Source organism: Anneissia japonica, unplaced genomic scaffold, assembly GCF_011630105.1.
Source record: "Anneissia japonica isolate Jap-2015-1 unplaced genomic scaffold, ASM1163010v1 scaffold3474_len973312_cov172, whole genome shotgun sequence".
Classification (NCBI taxonomy): domain Eukaryota; kingdom Metazoa; phylum Echinodermata; class Crinoidea; order Comatulida; family Comatulidae; genus Anneissia; species Anneissia japonica.
Genome location: NW_022747780.1, coordinates 80401 through 87402, shown reverse-complemented (window position 1 = coordinate 87402; position 7002 = coordinate 80401). Strand labels below are relative to the sequence as shown.

The following is a 7002-nucleotide window of genomic DNA, read 5'->3' as shown; positions in this document are numbered from 1 at the left end:
CTCTCCCCTCTTTCTTTTCTCTTATTCCCCAGCCCGGTACGACGGCTTGGTCAGCCCGGTAAAAACCCCGCCGCGCCTGTTACGACACTGGCTAACACGCCAATCATCCCCCCCCCCCAATGAAAAAAACTTTTCTACGCCACTGATTATGGGAGGGAACAGCTAATGATGAAAGATAGGCATAAGAACCAATGCGACTGTTTAAAAGCGCAAGCAAAGTCGCGTAGGCCTAGTTATAGTAACATCGATCACTAATTAACAGTCGCGTCGGTTGGTTAGATGATTTGAAAAATAATTATTATGTTAAATTTACATTTATTATTAAAAAAGTATTGCACGTCACTTACGCCCCAAAACATTGAGTCAGTGGCTTCAGTAAAAATCAGCCAATGAGCAATCCAGCCATTATAGTAAATATCAGTGGTGTCAACTAGTTTGGATGTCACATTCGAATGAAAAAACATAATGCTTACAGCCTTAAATATGAAAAATGGAACGATTTGTTGTTATTTTTGTTTGCAATTTCACGAAAGATCGCGAGAAATCATTTTTTTACAGGTGTTCAACTCACAACAGGTAAGAAATCATACACATTTCTGTAACGCCTGATGCGTACGTGCCCACGCATGCTGTAAGTAAACTGAATGAATTTGTCCATTTTGTTTGTCATGATCATTTATTCTAAACAATCTAAATCCCCAGGATTGAATGTGGTTCGTGAATAAGAGCGAATAATTGGTTTAGATATCTACAACAATTAGCTTCGAATCGAGTCATTTATCTTAATCAGATGCCATTCTAGAATAACCGCACTGGAATGATAAGAGTAATCGATAGTGATTGTGAAAACGTTTACGTAAGTGTGGTCGATCTACGATAAGGACGTAATACTTAAAAAAAGATCTTTACATACTGTTTACCTCTTTTAGAGTACAGAACCATGCCGTTGAATTCGGATATTTTAAACATGCTGATTTCCAAATATCCCTACATCAATGAAAAAAATCAAAGAATGATAATTAGTTGCTTCCAATCAGATTCGATTTTTCATTGATCCCCAATAGCGGATCCAGCAATTCGAAATAGAGGAGGCTCAGGGAGGAAGTTCACAGACGGAGGGTCTAGACGACCTCTGCCCTACCATGTAGGGAGGTAAGAAAATTTACGATTAAGGTGCCTCTCCAGATGGCCGGAATTGGCACTCTCAGACCTAAATTTGAAAAATTTTTCCTTTTTTTCTACATTTTTAGTTTATTATTTTGAAAATTTTATAGGGGGGGGGGGGAGGAGCGGGCCGACTCCTCCTTGAATCCGCTACTGATCCTACTTTAGCTGGTGATCAGTTCAAAAAGTGTTCGCATAAATTAAAACTTCTATAAATCGATGAAAATTAATTTTTCCTACTCAAAAAATTGTAATAGATGAGTTAACGGGGCAACAGCCAAATTGGTTTAAGGAGATGTGTTGTAGAACAAATAACGACTCTAATAATATTGCTAAAACTGTCATACTGTAACTTTCTGAAGATCGGTAGTTAAGAGTGGGCAGTTGCATTCTAAGGTCCACGTCATCATTTAGTTCAACCACTCTTTATTGTCCTTCTGGTCGGTTGAAAACCCATGGTGATAGATCCTTCTCTGTTGCTGCAGCACCAAAGTTGTGGAACAAACTAGTACCCAATTTTGTAAGGTCTTCTCCATTTTAATTGGCCCTTTTTCAATCCCGGCTTAAATCGCATCTCTTCTCACAATCCTAATCTTGCTCTTGTTTTTTTTTGTTGTTGTTTTCTTTCTTTTTTGTCTTGACACTTGGTTTGGAAGCGTATAAAGACATTGCGTTGTAGATGCGCTTCATAAATGGAAGAGCATGACCATTACAAAGTGGGTCAACATATAATAGTGGCGCTATTACTCAAATTTCACAGTGTTGAAGCATATGGAAATTTACTGATTTCATATAGAAAATGACACAATGTAGGTATTCGTACGTATATCTATCAACATTTTCACCTGCAGGGGTTATATTTCACAGACATCTCTCATTTTGTCCATAAAATGAACCATGGAAACCGATTATCATGATGTACCGACATGAAAGGCGAAATAAATATCTGAATCTGAAAACCTTTGGTTAATTAACCATTAAACAAACAAACAAAACAAACAAATTATGCTTATCTACAACACAAAAACACACCCACCCTCATACACACACGGGAATTATTTAACTAATAAATATTATTTAGTTCCGAGATAGGGGAAAAATTGCAAGAACTGAAAATCAGATAATATACAGTAATTAATATACTTATATAAATATTAGGCCTATTTAGGTTTGATATATTTGCGCCATTTTCATCGGAGCTTTCAAATAATTACTAAAAATTATATTAGGGAAAGTTTTAACTCATTTACGATTAGTCTTAAGCTTAACGATATCTTTTCACCAACAACAATTTCAACATATTATTTTGCCAAGATGATTTAATTGGACGCAGTTCAATCTCCAGTGACATTGGAGAGACACTTTAGAAATTTGGACGATGTGTGCCTATCTCATGGGGCACCAATCCATTTCTGATAGTAAATTAGCAATAGTACAAAGTGGACCATTTACAATGTCGCTATATTTCGAAAACCCATGGTGAAAGTTCTTCAGGTCCCGAGGCTTTATTGCACTTAAATTTATTTAGGTTTGAACTTCCAAATTCCACGTGCAATGTGGCCAATGTCATTTGCATTGACAGTCACAACTGATAAATCATTAAAAAAAACACGAAATAAAATCTTTGAGATGACTTTTGATTTCTTTTTTTTAAATTGACGTAAATGAAGGAAATTAATTTATACTCTCAGGTCTTTAGAACCAAACAATCACAGAACACCATCTGTTACATGTGTGTATGCAAAAAAAAATTGTCAAACGTCCACGTTTTTTCCATACATTTTTTCTAGGGCCCTTCACAATGACATAAAATGACAAAGCATTGATGAGGTACCAGCAATGAGTCCAACGACCTTGCCAACTGCGTGACATGCTTATATCTATAGTTGTAACTAAAAATGAAAGTATGTTCTTAAAATGGTGTGTCAGGCGTTGAAATAAACAGTTTCGACAACATGAATAGTACGTTTTATATCTCTCAAAAGGAAATAAGATAGTCCAATGATATTTTACGTCAAGGTATTAGTAATGGGAGGTTTTTGCCCTACCTGACGTTTTATCGTACTGAATGCTCAGTACGTTCAAACCCACGACAAAGTATGTGGGTTCCATACATTGTATTCAGTACGATAACACGTCAGGTAGGGCAAAAACATCATTCCTATGACGTATTCTATAATCTACATGCCTGGTTGTCATATTTTTTTTATTTCAACAACTGATATATTATTATGGTGAAAGTCCTACCTAATCATTATTGTTGTCATTTTTGTGTAGCTTTATGTAGGTCAACTTAGATTTATTTGATGTTGTGTATGATTTTATTTCTTTCTATATGATTCATAGCAGTGTGTTAAGTGTTGAATAATTTTACCATTGCGTCAGTGATCTGCAGGGATTTACTTTTGTTTGCCGTTTACACGGACTTCCTCTAAGTAAAAGCGTTTGTCAATCTAAGTTTGGAAGATGTTTAATAAATGGTACATATGCCTCATTTGCATAACTGGTGTTTAAGGCATGTCGCCAATTTAGATTTATACAGATTTAGCTGCACGTAAGTAATAACTGCGTATCAAGACAAATAAGCCTATCCGTTGTTTATTTTTCATTTGCCGTCGGTATAAATTAATTGGAAAAATAGAGTAATGGTCAGATATATCTGAAAATAGGCCTCTAGTTGGAATGGTTACCGTACTAATTACGGATGATGGAAGAAGTACGTGTAAATATTTTTACTAAGGTAAGAAGGATTCGCCTAGTAATGGAAAACCGAACGGTGTTTAGATTCTATTAAATGCATAAGTGTTCCTTTTCATTGTTGTATTCATTTAGTTATGAATAATCGATTTAGCCATATGAATAATCAAAAGTTTTAATGTCAGCGAGTATGTTACACTACATTTTACTCAATTTAAGCATCGACAAATAATGATTCCCAACTCACTTACTAATTCGAAGACATCATCTCGTATTTCATCCTTTGACCTAATTTAGTTTGTATTGCCTTCTCCTTTTATCTTTACAATGAAGTAGGACTACATTATCTACGCAATGAAATAAAGAAATTCTCGATTGCATTTCTTAAGCATGTAGATAAAACTAAATTATAACGGAGAAATCCGGGACAATCAATGATTGTTTATTACTTATCGTAAATTGGCTTGAGCTGGTCTGAATTAGCTTTTTTGTAAGCCTACATAGATCTTTTGTTTGAATTCGTTTGAGTTTGTTAGGTTTCTAATTTCAAATTAATTGTTTTCGGCGACTGGCGTATGCGCTGTGTTCCACTAGAGTTTGCGTCAAAAACGCCTTTAATTTACCAATAATACATTAGCTCAGAGGAGATCAGCATTATACACGGTTAGGCTTAGGCTGTAATATATGATGAGAAAAATAGAATGAATAATTTACTTCTGTCGCGATTGTAAAGTTTCATCTAGACAGCGTTTTCTCTCTGGTGTTAAGCCACATTCAGACAGTGTTGATCGACTCAGAGCCGACGCGATCGCATTGCAACGCAACGCGACGAGGCAGACTATTATGTCGCGTCCGACACCGGCAAGCGCTTTACACCAGTGTGACCACTGCTTGGGTATTTACCAAAGATCTTGGGTATTTTGACTTTGTCTTGGGTTCTTGGGTATTCCGTTCAAATCCTTGGGTATTTTATTTTTACTAAGAAAATTAAATATTTGTCATAGAGGAAGAATTAAGAAGTAACATAGTATATTTCAGTCCATTCAAGTAAGCAAAACTCAACGAAGTGCACATAACATTGCTAATTGACTGTTAATTGCTATAAACATGGGTTCAGAATTGTTTATTTGTGATTTGCGTTGCCATTGATCTTACCAATTTTATGCATTAGGCCTAATAATAAAACTTGATCACTGATCTACTGATAACACTGGCCGACTGAGGGCGTATTTTCTATCAGTATTATTACCTCATGAATATTCATTTTAATAATTAACACAAACAATTACAATAAAAAATGGTTTATTGTTTGAACAAAAAGGGAAACTATACATGCGAAAAACACTTTTTTTTTTTCAAATTTTAATGCATTTTCAGGAAGCTTGGGTAATTTTGGGCAATTTTTGCTGAATCTTGTGTAATTTCGACCCAGTCATTAGGTATATCAAAAATTGTGAGTGGTCACGCTGCTTCACACACACAGAAATATTCTTCTGTTGGCAATCGACCAACATAGTTGAGACACAAAAAAACTGATGATTGGGTGTAGGACCTTGTTACATTTTATTTATTCGCACATGCATTGAGGGTATATTCTACGTGTTGATTTCAATTCCCAATAGTAGAATTAATAACTTCATGAATAAGTTGATTGCACTGCTATGGCATTAAATTGTGGATCACTTCGTGCGGAATTAAGATTGAAATAAAATCAACATGTTAGCACGAACATCGAGCTAAGTACCCGTGTATTTTCTACGAACGAGATTGCGATAGGAAAGCTTCTGCGATCTGAATGTCTTAAGAAAACAAAAATCAGTGTCGGAGAGATACATTGTGCAGAACGCACGTTGTTGATAATATTCCGACAGGACCATTATACAAAAAAATAATTTCAATAGTATATGTTTTAACATATAGCCTGATTTTTTACTAGGCCAAATAGAACTGTCATCTGAACATTAGCAGAATCTGATATACAGGTCTATGACGGGGAATGTATTGAAACAGAGAGCTGCCTTTTGCATTGAATTATTGTATACAAGAATATCACGTATATTTACATGAAGACGTCTTGTGTTAGTTTCATGTGTACCTCAGTCAACAAACTTTCTCTACATTTTCTGCCATTGTAAAGGGCAATCTGATTAGGATTAAAAGTGAATTTAAATAGGCCTTAACTGATGACGTCAATGTTTATGCGCTTGATCCACGCTTCAATATTAGGTCACTCACCCGCGACCTCATTTGACCCAATGTCCACCAATATGAGGCTATTTTTACAGCACCATTCGGGTCGTATAATAGCGGCCTTTTACACGAAATATTGATTTTGAATTTTGATATTTTACCTGTAAGTGATTCATATTCATTATACCTATTATGATAATGACATACCAGGTGAGCATGTACGGTTCGACGGGCAATGAATCTTTCGGAGTGTCAATCAAACTTAACTACTGACCAATCAGAACGGTAGGCCTACGCGCTTGTTCCACAAGCACACATCATAAAACGCACGTGTGTAGGCCTACGTACATTTACGCTATCATTTTGTGGAATTTTGTGGGACCTTGGGAACAACCTGAGGGGTAGGGCTTTGTTGCGGCACGCGAAAGTAAATTTAAAACCATGTGTGCTGCCCGTCTTCTTCTGTGGCTAGAAATCCCCTTGTTGTTACGACCTCACAACGAACATCTTTGAAAAGTAGCATTATAAAAGCAGTGATGAAAGCAAGCACATTGAAAAAAAGATCAGATTTTCATATTGGTGTTTTGAAAATTCTGATCAAGATAATCTAAGATTACAAACTCTCGCCCTATCGCGGTCCGACCCGTTTGATGCAGCTCGGCCTAGCAGCCAAACTAGGCCGGCCTCGCGTGGCCAGCCCATCGATCGGCGAGTTTGCACGCTGGCCGGACCGCTTCCAGTCCGTCGGCCAAAAAGAGGGCTCCCCTCCCCCACCGTCAGGGAGAAAAAAAAATTATATTAATTTTCTACATATTAGTAGACTCTAAAATCGATTAAATAAGCCTCTGAAACCCCTAAATTGTCAAAATTTTCGTGGGGCTTCGCCCCGGGACCACTTTCGAAACCTTTTAATCGAAGCTCGACCACGCCCACTTTGCTTTCGTCGGTGAA

General features: G+C 36.6%; 2 protein-coding genes across 2 annotated transcripts in view; both read left to right on the top strand.

The window, feature by feature from the left end:
- Positions 1–7002, top strand: part of LOC117120584 (urotensin-2 receptor-like) — a 32444-nt gene that overhangs the window by 8930 nt on the left and 16512 nt on the right. The gene's annotated exons all lie outside the window — the stretch shown is intronic.
- LOC117120582 (urotensin-2 receptor-like) overlaps positions 3692–7002 on the top strand; it is a 15268-nt gene continuing 11957 nt past the window's right edge. The window contains exon 1 of the mRNA XM_033265614.1: positions 3692–3904. The gene's annotated coding sequence lies outside the window, so the exon portion shown is untranslated. The remainder of the gene's footprint in view (positions 3905–7002) is intronic.